Source organism: Sciurus vulgaris (assembly GCF_902686455.1).
Source record: "Sciurus vulgaris genome assembly, chromosome: 2".
Classification (NCBI taxonomy): domain Eukaryota; kingdom Metazoa; phylum Chordata; class Mammalia; order Rodentia; family Sciuridae; genus Sciurus; species Sciurus vulgaris.
Genome location: NC_136462.1, coordinates 112,789,290 through 112,799,902, shown reverse-complemented (window position 1 = coordinate 112,799,902; position 10,613 = coordinate 112,789,290). Strand labels below are relative to the sequence as shown.

Genomic DNA, 10,613 nt, shown 5'->3' with positions numbered 1-10,613 from the left:
TGGTGCTCCTGTCCCTAATACAATCCAAATTCTACCTGACATACAAGACCCTATATCAGGCAGGCAGGGTGCATTCACCTGTAGTCCCAGCTACTCAGGAGGCTGAGGCCAGAGAATCACTTGAACCCAGGGATTCAGGGACGTCTGAACCATCCTCACTTGCCTATACCTCAATGCGTACCTAGGCTTTTCTATCAAAAGCATGCAGATTTCCTCTTTCACTTGTACAACATGCTTTTAGTCAGAACCAGATTGCTCTTGCAACTTCTGCAGCACTTGTATGGGAATCATGCCTGAGAAGTGACTTGGGAACTGACCTCACCCTGGCCTCTGCGACTTGATAGTTTTATGGGCTTGGATATGTTTACATTATATTCTGACCCTTGGTGTTCTTAGATGGGAAATGGGAATACTAACAGAACCTTCCTTAATAGACTGTGGTGCATATTAGATTACTAATACACAGAAAGCACTTGGTTCCTGGCACACAGTAAGAGAACTCAGAGATTATCTCGAATTTAGCATTTAATTTTGTACCATATTGTTTGCTACTGGCTTTGTTTCTCCAATTAGATTACAAACTCAATGTAGGCACTCTTAGGCTTGTTTCACTCTCACCAAAGAATAGTATAGAGTCAGATACTTAATCACTTATTAGATACTTGAATACCAAAAAATTTCCAAATAAAATATATTTGACCTCCATTTAGAGTTTTCTGACTGATATTCTAAATTCCTAAGCACATCTACAAGTCACTGTAAGAATGCAAAGAAACTATTCAAGTTTTTTAAAACTGGCATTGATGATAAGATTAATAACTGATATATAATATTTATACTCAATGAAAATGGTGCACAACTTTCCACAGGATTTTCTCCCTCTCCACCCTTCAATCTAGCTGTTGTTATAAACTCCATACTTCATCCCAGTTACAACATGGGAAAGTTTATTGAAACTCAGCAAATGGAGAAAGCCTTTGTCTCCTGTCCAGTAATAGTTCCAGTGAAGAATAAAATGAGCCAACCAGCTTCACAACGATAAAAGGCTCTTGTCCCCCTGTTCCACCACTGAGCTCCTTCTCCAGTCCTTTGCTTTTTTTTTTTTTTTTTTTTTTTTTTTTTGCAGTCCTGGGGATTGAACCCAGGGCCTTCTGCTTGCAAGGCAGGCACTCTACTAACTGAGCTATATGCCCAGCCCCTGCATTTTATTTTGAGACAGGATCTCATTAAGTTGCTCAGGCTGGCCTGGATCTGGAAATCCGCCTGCCTCAGCCTCTCAAGTAGCTGCAGTTATAGCCATGTGTGCTAGGCCCATCTTAAACTTTTATTTTTTACTAACATCTATTAATTGTACATATTAATGGAGCTCAGAGTGATACTTCAAAACATGTATACATCATGTATTGATCACATCCAACCTCCACCTATTTGCCTCTCCCCTCCATAATCTCTAGAAATCTCTAGTAATCACTATTCTACATTCAGGTCAACTTTCTTCTCCCTGTCCCACATATGAGAGAGAACATGCAGTATGTGTCTGGCTTATTTCACTTAATGACCTCTGGTTTCATCCATTTTGCTGCAAATCATAGTATTCTCCTTTATAGCTGAAGAATATTTTCTGTGTGTGTGTATCTTTTTTTCTTTATCCATTCATCTGTTGGGCACCTAAGCTGATTTCATAACTATCGTGACTAGTATGGTAATAAACTAGCTATACACCCTATTTAGTATGGTAATTTTACTCCCTTGGATATACATTCAGAAGTGGAATAGTGGGATCATATAGTAGCTATGTTTAGTTTCTTTTTTTTCTTTTTTTTTTTTTAGATGTTGATAGACTTTTATTCATTTATTTTTATGTGGTGCTGAGGATCAAATCCAATGACTCACACATGCCAAGCAAGTGCTCTACCACTGAGCCACAACCCTAGCCCCTATTTTTAGCTTCTTAAGGAACCTCCAACTGTTCCCCCTAATTGTTACACTAATTTACATTGCCATCAACAGTATGTGATATTTCCTTTTTCTCCACACCCTTGCCAGCAATTTTTTTAATAATAGCCATTCTAACAAGTGACAACTCACTAGTTTTTTTTTTTTTTATTATTTTTTTTATTTTTATTTTATTTTTTACGTGGTGCTGGGGATTGAACCCAGTGCCTCACATGTGCTAGGCAAGTGCTCTACCACCGAGCCACAGCTCCAGCCCCTCACTGTAGTTTTGATTTGCATTATTTTCATGTATTTGTTGGCATTTTGTTTTTTTGAGGGGGCAGTTCTGGAGATTGAATTTGGGCGTATTGTACCACTCCTTTTTTATTTTTGAGTCAGGGTCTTACTAAATTGCTGAGGCTGGCCTTGAACTTGCAATCCTCCTGTCTCAGCCTCCTGAGTCTCTGGCCTGGACCACTGTGCCCAGCTGGTATTTCTTCTTTTGAGAAGAGTCTTATTCAGGTCATTTGCTAATTTTTTTTTTCCCCCAGTGCTGGGGATTGAACCCAGGGCCCTGAGCTTGCAAGGCAAGCACTCTACCAACTGAGCTATCTCCCCAGCCCTATTTGCTGATTTTTACTTGGATTACTCAGGTTTTTGATGTCATTTAGTTTTTTTAGTTCCTTAGATATTCTTAATATTCAGCTTTCGTCCAATGAATACTTGGCAAATGTTTTCTCCCATTTTGTAAGTTGTTTCTTCACTGTTTCCTTTACTGTGCAGAAGCATTTTAGTTTGATGTAATTCTATTTATCTATTTTTGCTTTTGTTTCTGGTGCTTTTTGGGTCATATCCAGAAGTTATTACCTATACCAATATCTTGAACTGCTTCTCTCAGTTTTTCCTCTAGCAGTTTCATAATTTCAAATCTTAGTTTTTGGTCTTTGATTCATTTTGAATTGGTTTTTATACAGGGTAAAAGAGATCAGAATTCAGTCCTCTGCATGTGGATATCCATTTTTCCCAGCACCATTTATTGAAGAGACTGTACTTTCTCCGATGTATTTTTTGGTGCCTGTGCCAAGAATCAATTCACTGTAGATATCTAGGTTTACTTCTGGGAACTCTGTTCCTGTTCCCACACATACAAAAAAACTATAAACAAAAATCCCTGATTAACATGAGTTCTGAACAAATTCTGAAAAAAATACTAGCAAACAGAATCCAACAACACATCAAAAAGATCATTCACCATTATCAAGTTGGATTTTTTACAGGGATGCAAGGATAGTTCATACACAAATCAATAAATGTATTACATTGCATCAACAGAATGAAGGATCAAAATCATATGATCATCTCCATAGTTGCAGAAAAATAAATTTGATAAAATCTTATGTTCCTTCATGGCAAAATCCCTGAACAAATTATGTATACAAAGATCACACCTCAGCATGACAACCCCACGGGCAATATCACTGAATGGGAAGAAGCTGAGAGCACTTCCTGTAAGATCCGGAGCAAGACAAGGGTGTCCACTCTGACTACTCTAATTCAACATAGTACTAGAAGTTTTAGCCAGAGCAATTAGGCAAGAGAAAGAAAAGGCATGCAAATAGGAAGAGAACAAGTCAAATTATCCAGTTGCAGTTAGGATACTACATATTGAAAAACCTAGAGACTCCACCAAAACATTATTAGAACTGATAAATTCATAATATTGAAAGTTATAAAATCAGCATTACAAAAATTGGCAGCATTTTTATTTTAGTTTTTTAGTTGTTAATGGACCTTTATTTATTTTTATGTGGTGCTGGGGATCAAACCCAGTGCCCCACACATCAGGCAAGCGCTCTACCATTGAGCTCCAACACCAACCCCGGTGGCATTTTTGAACATCAATGAGATTGCTGAGAAAGAAATCGTGAGAGCAACCCCATTCAAAATAGCTATAAAAAAGTAAAATATTGTGTGACATGGTGGCACACACCTGTAACCCCAGGAACTCTAGAAGCTGAGGTAGGAGGATCCCAAGTTCAAAGTCAGCCTGTGCAACTTAGCAAGATCCTGTCTCAAAATAAAGAGGGCTGGGATGTAATTCAGTGATAGAGTGCCCCTGGGTTCAGTCCCCAATACAAAAAAAAAAAAAAAAAAAAAGATATTCTTCACAGAACTAGAATGAATAAATCTAAAAGTCATATGAAGCATGAGAAACCCTGAATAGTCAAAATAGTTTTGATCAAAAAGCACTTGCCTCACATGCATGGGGCACTGGGTTCGATCCTCAGTACCACAGAAGTAAATAAAAATAAAGGTGTCCATCTACAACCAAAAATTAAAAAAAAAAAAAAAAAGAACAAAGCTGGAGGTATCACTATACCTGATTTCAAGACATATTACAGACTCACAGTAACAATAAACAGCATGGTACTTGCATAAAAATGGACATACAGATCAGTGGAACAGGATAGAGATCATTGGAATTTTTATTCTTTTTAAAAAAAAATATTTTTAGTTGTAGATGGACACAATCACGTTTTTATTTATTTTATGTGGTGCTGAGAATTGAATCCTGTGCCTCTACCACTGAGCCACAACCCCAGGCCTTGAAATTTTTATTCTTTATCCTCCATTGAGGCATTAGATTTGGAAGAGTAGTTAGTGCTTTGCCACCCTGGTTGATAATACAATTGCCCGGGGAACTTTTAAAAACACTAATGTCTGAGTCCCTCTCAGGATCAATTATATCAAAATAGAAGGGGTCCTGTATCTTTTAATTTTTTTTTTCTATAAGCTTCCTAAGTGATCCTAATGTGCAACTGGAGTGGAGAGTCTTTGAAATAGAGTAATGGAAATCTTATTCACAAAATGTTAGAGTGAAAACTGTTTCTTAGAAATCATCTGATCTATTGCTTTGCTTTACAGATGAGAAGTTAAGACTAAGATGGAAAGTGGTTACACCATAGTCATGTTGGTTGAATAAAAGAGAATCCACACAACCAGGAATGGTGGCACATGCCTATAATCCCAGCTACAGAAAGGCTGAGCTAGGAGTACCTCAAGTTCAAGGTCAGCCTGTGCAATTTAGCAAGACCCTGTCTCAAAATAAAAAAATAAAAAGGGCTGGGGATGTAGTTTAGTGGTAGAGTGCTTGCCTGGAAGTGTTTGTGTGTATGCTTAGGGATGCAGCTGCAACGATACGCGTTCTCACTAACTAAACCAACATGGACACTTCATTTTACAGAAGATCTTTGTGGTTTCCAGAACCATCTTGACCAGAGTGTTCCTGCAAAGAACTGCACCTGGGAAAAGAATGTTAGAATAACTAGGCTACTTCTGCAGGGTGTTTTTCCTATGAAGATGGTGGTGGTGGTAGTGGTGGGATTCCAGAAAGTAAGTAGGGACAAATATCCTGGCTAATTTTTTCCTTAAACTTGTATTTCAAACTCAAGACTGGGCTGGGAGTATAACTCAGTGGTAAAGCACTTGCCTAGTATGTTTTAGGCCCTGGGTTCAATTCTCAGTCTAAGAAGGAAGAGAAAAAGAAAATTAAGGGCTGGAACATAGCTCAGAGCACTTACCTCACATGCACAAGGCCCCGGATTCAATCCCCAGCACCAAAAAAAAAAAAAAAAAAAAAAAATCTTAGAATCAAAGAAATAATGGTATTTGCCTGAAATCTGAGTTCCTTCAGGGACTGAGCTCAAAAAACATGTAGTGGGTGGGTCTTGGATAAAAGTTTTCCTGAACTTGCCTAAGAGAGAAGAAGGAGGATGGGAAAGAGAAGGGAATTTGGAACCTGATAGAACTAAATTCACATCCAAAAGTTTTGATCTTGAGCAAAACCTCTGCTTCCCTAACTGGGTTTCCTGGACTCTAACAGGGATTTTAGTACATTCAGAGAGTTGCTGAAGTCAGAGTGCTGAGTAGGCCTGGCATAGGATGGGGCTTGAGAAATGATTTATGAGGTTGAAGTTGGCACTCCTGCTGTTGACCTAACCCCACCCCTCCAAGGCTGCCAGTGGGAGAGTCTGCTCTCCAGGACCTGAGCTATCAGGCCCAATCCCTGGGAGAAGATAGATGCTGGCAGAGGAGAGGAACATGACTCAGCCTCAGGGACCTTGGGAGAACAGCAGGTTCTGGGCCATGCACAAGGGTGGGTACAGAGGCCTCCCATGGGGGTGCAGGACTTGGCCTTGGCCTCAGCTGCTTCCCACCTGCTGACCCAGGCACTGACCTTCCTGTATTACATTTTGCTTTGAATGGAGGTATCATCAAGCATCAGGCCTTTGGTAGGGATAACATGCTTGACCTGTGAGCAGGTGACACATCCCCTCTGAATACTAACTGCCCAATCACTTAGAGAGGTTTTCTCACCACATCATCCTGTTCAATTTGATCTTCACAACACAATAGGGTTGTCAGTTAGACATAGTATTATTCACCCCTTTTCTTTTCCAGAGAAAGGAATTAAGCTCAGAGAGGTTGTATATCTTACCCACAGTCACAGTGCGAAAAATGGAATGTTAATTCTGGTTTCACTCACCCATAAGCAAGCAACACAAATTGAGCAGCTGTCATGAGCCTGGCTCATGCTGAGAGATCCAGGTATCTGGGGAATGTCAGAGAAGACAGACACCTTCTTTGCTCAATAGAGATGGGCATGTAAACAAAAGGATCAGTACAAAGAGAGATATATTGAGTGCTGTGTGAGCCCCCAGGAGGCAAAGCAGGACCCCAGTTAGGAGTGTGGGCATTGATCCAGAAAACCTACCATCCTGTGTGGTCTTGGGCAAGTGACTTAACCTCTCTGTGCTTTAACTGCCTCCTCTGTAGCATAGGGTTAATTCATAGAGTTACTATGAGTTTGATATGAGAAAACACAAGCAAAGCTCCTGGTGTCTGACACATAGTACTCACAAACATTAGTTCTCTGGGTAGTAGAAAAGAGGATGATCAGAGAAGGCTGAACAAAGGAGGTGGTATTTGGATTAGGCATTAAAGGTCAGGTTTCCCCAGGTGGGAGGAAGTCATTCCAGGCAAAGAGAATACTTTCCATACAGACAAGGAGAGATACAGAAGGGGATGGGGTGGGAAGGGCCTTGCAGTGGGGGGAGTTAAAGGGGGTGCACCTGCCCCCAGTTCTTCTGCTTGCTTCACCTCAGGGGGCTTAGTTTGTCTGAGCCAGAGGGAACAGGTTGAGAGGCAGTGCTTTGATGGGGAAAGGGCTGCTGGGTAGGACAGGTACAGGTGAGGACCTGGCTTCCAGGAGCTGTGGGAGGACACAAGGTCTCCAGCCAGAGAGGATGTAGCTTCCAAAGGAATGGACAAGGTGACCAGTGTCACCAACCCTTCAGTTCTGCCGAAGACAGTGCTCCCGTGTGGCCACAGTGTGTCTAGCTGCAGGCAGAGGGTCCAGAGACCCAAGGGAGAGCAGAACTCATCCTGCTGTGCTAGATATGCAGGGCCTCCTAACGGGGGACCAAAAAGGAGCCATCTGAATCCCAGGCTTGCTGGAGCAGTAGGCAGGAGCAAGCATTGATGGGAACAATCGAGATGGAGCCAGGAGCCGGTCAAATGGAGCAGTATCTGCCTGGAAAGCAGAAGGGGGCAGGCAGTGTGAGGCAAGACGGCGTCTGCCTGAGCAGTGTAGAGGCCTGTGTCATCTCTTAACTATTTTTTTTAATGTTTTAATATCATGGTTCTATGGGCAGATAGAGTCAAGTTCTATACGAATCTCTAAATATCACGTTCATATTGTCACTCTGACCTTGTTTGGTTTTGATGCATTATCTAGTGATAGCCTACTATGAAAGATTAGAATTTGTTTTTTCCCCCTCCCATTTCCACCAAGCACCCACGACACTTCCCATACTCCTCACCCTTTCAGTATAGTCCTAGTGTAGTTTTACTTAGATAATATTCAATGCTTGCACCATTATGACCATGTAAGTGTATTTTGGGAGATGAATCCATGGAACAAACTGAACTCTGTGTGTGTGTGTGTGTTACTGGAAATTGAACTCAGGAGCACTCTAACACTGAGCTACACCCCCCAGGCCTTTTCATTTTTATTTGAGGCAGGGTCTCCTAAGTTGCCCAGTCTGGCCTTGAACTTGCAATCCTCCTTCCTCAGCCTCTCAAATTGCTGAGATTATAGGCATGCACCACTGTGCCCAGCCTTTGTTTTACCTTGTTAATAAAAATCTTTCTTTAATTTATATATTTACTACTGATTCAAGCCCAAACTCTTTAGAGTTCCAATCAATGTATCTGTTTCATTTAATTGCTAATATTCCTAGTATTTTTCTGTAGTATATTTCCATTGCTAATATATAAGATTTTGGATATTTAATGAGCTAAGTAGGTTTTGAGTGGCTAGTCTGAGCATAGCCATTGTTTGGTATGTTGATTATTCAGGAAAATGTGCTCTGATTTCCAGGCATTGGTTTATGCATGTACTGTGGGTATGCCCACCTGTGGAATTCCATTTTCTGTTCCCAAGGACCTTCCAGTATTGTCTGAGATGCAACACTAAACAGGAATTACACAAAGGACAAAATCACTTTGACAAATAATCTAGTGCCTATTGAGTGGTATAGACAGATCAATGCAGATTTGAGTTTTAAGTGATTGTATGTATTTTTTAATTGTGGTAAAATACATATACATACTGTAATCCTAGTAGCTTGGAAGGCTGAGACAGGAAGATCTCGAGTTCAAAGCCAGCCTCAGCAACTTAGTGAGATCCTAAGCAACTCAGGGAGATCCTGTCTCTAAATAAAATACAAAAAAGGGCTGGGGATGTGGCTCAGAGGTTAAGCGCCCCTGGGGGATGTGTGTGTGTGTGTGTGTGTGTGTGTGTGTGTGTGTGTGTGTGTATACACACATACATATATATACACATACATACATATATATCATATATAAATATACATACATATATATATCATATATATAACTTCCCACTTTAGCCATCTTTAAGTGTACAGTTCAGTAATATTAAGTATGTTCACATCTTTGTGTATCAACACTCTCTCCAGAACCTTATCATTCAAAACCGAAGCCTGCATGTATTTTTCTCTAAGTTTTATGTACTATTTCTGCTTACAAAATTCAATGTATGTATTAATATTAGTATGTATTTAATGCAGATAGTTTGGAAAAGCACAAAGGAGAAAATTTTTAAATCTCATAATTTCACAAAGTGACTTAATGAAAAAGGTATGGAAAGGAATCCCAGGGTGAGATGAGACCCAACCATTGGCTCAGAGGGTCTGAGAGTGTGAAAGATAGTTTTGCATGTAAAAGGTGAAGATAATTATCGTTTATCTTCCTAGTTCTAACAGTGAATCCAGCCCATAAAGATTTCATCAACTGCTCTGCTTGTGTTACTACATAACGAACCACCCACATTTAGTGCAAAACTACAGCAGTCACTTTTTATCATTGCTATCCCTCACAGGTTGGGGATTAGCTGAGCCTGGGTTGGCTTTGTGGCTGCAGTCACACAGTGACTGGGGCTGCAGCACTGGTGAGGCCCTCCTTACTTACATGTTTGGCTTCTGGGCAGGACAGATTCAAACCACGGGGGATGGGGACAGCTGACATGGCTATCTCCATGGGACCTCCCCACAAGGTTTCTTGAGCATGGTGGCTGTAAGGTGGCTGAACTTCTTATGTGGTGGCTCAGAGGGCCAAAGGTGCTGGTCCCTGAGAGCACGAGGCAGGAGCTTCATCCCCTTTTATGATGATCCTCAAAAACCACGAAGGACCACTCCCAGCACACACTGTTCTTTAAAAATAAGTCACTAAGGTCAGCCTACATCAAAGGGAGGTCAATTCGACTCTACTTCTTGAAGGGAAGAGTGTCAGGGAACTGAGGCCATATTCTGCCAAGGTGAATAAGAGATTCATTCATTCTCTCTCTCTCTCTCTCAGTTTTTTGGTACCAGGTATCGAATCCGTGGGCACCTGACCATTGAGCCATATTCCAAGTCCCTTTTATATTTTATCTTGAGACAGGGTCTCACTAAGTTGCTTAGGGCCTCGCTACATTGCTGAGGTTGATTTTGAACTTGTGGTCTTCCTGCCTCAACCTCCCCAGCTGCTAGGATTACAGGTGGGCACCACCACACCCGACCCAGTGGCCCAGCTCATCTTTTTTTAAGCTGGGTTCTTAATACATTGCCCAGGCTGGCCTCAAAACTCCTGGTTCTTCTCCTGACTCAGCCTCCTGAATAGCTGAAGCTAAGGCACATGCCACTCTGCTTACAGAAAATAATGACCTTTTTCCTTCTTTCTTTCCTCCTTTTTTTTTTTTTTTTTTTTTTTTTTTTTCCCAGTTCTGGGATGGAACCCAGGGCCTTGCACATGCTAGACAAGTGCTCTACCCCTGAGCCACACCCCAGCCTGACTGATGACTTATTTTTTAAGTCATCAGTCTTTGTCTATTATCAAGAATACAAGCAACAATAGGTATTGGCGAAGATGTGGGGGGAAAGGCACACTTATACATTGCTGGTGGGGTTGCAAATTGGTATAACCACTCAGGAAAGCAGTATGGAGATTCCTCAGAAAACTTGGAATGAACCCACCATTTGACCCAGCTATCCCACTCCTCGGTTTATACCCAAAGGACTTAAAATCAGCATATTACAGTGATGCAGCCACATCAA

General features: G+C 41.1%; 1 long non-coding RNA gene across 1 annotated transcript; it reads left to right on the top strand.

Annotated features, from left to right (window-relative positions):
- The first annotated feature begins 4,521 nt into the window (after positions 1-4,521).
- LOC306653002 lies at positions 4,522-10,353 on the top strand. Its single transcript, XR_013761604.1, has 3 exons — positions 4,522-5,004; positions 5,180-5,328; positions 10,281-10,353. It is a non-coding gene; the product is annotated as an uncharacterized lncRNA (long non-coding RNA).
- Positions 10,354-10,613: the final 260 nt, after the last annotated feature.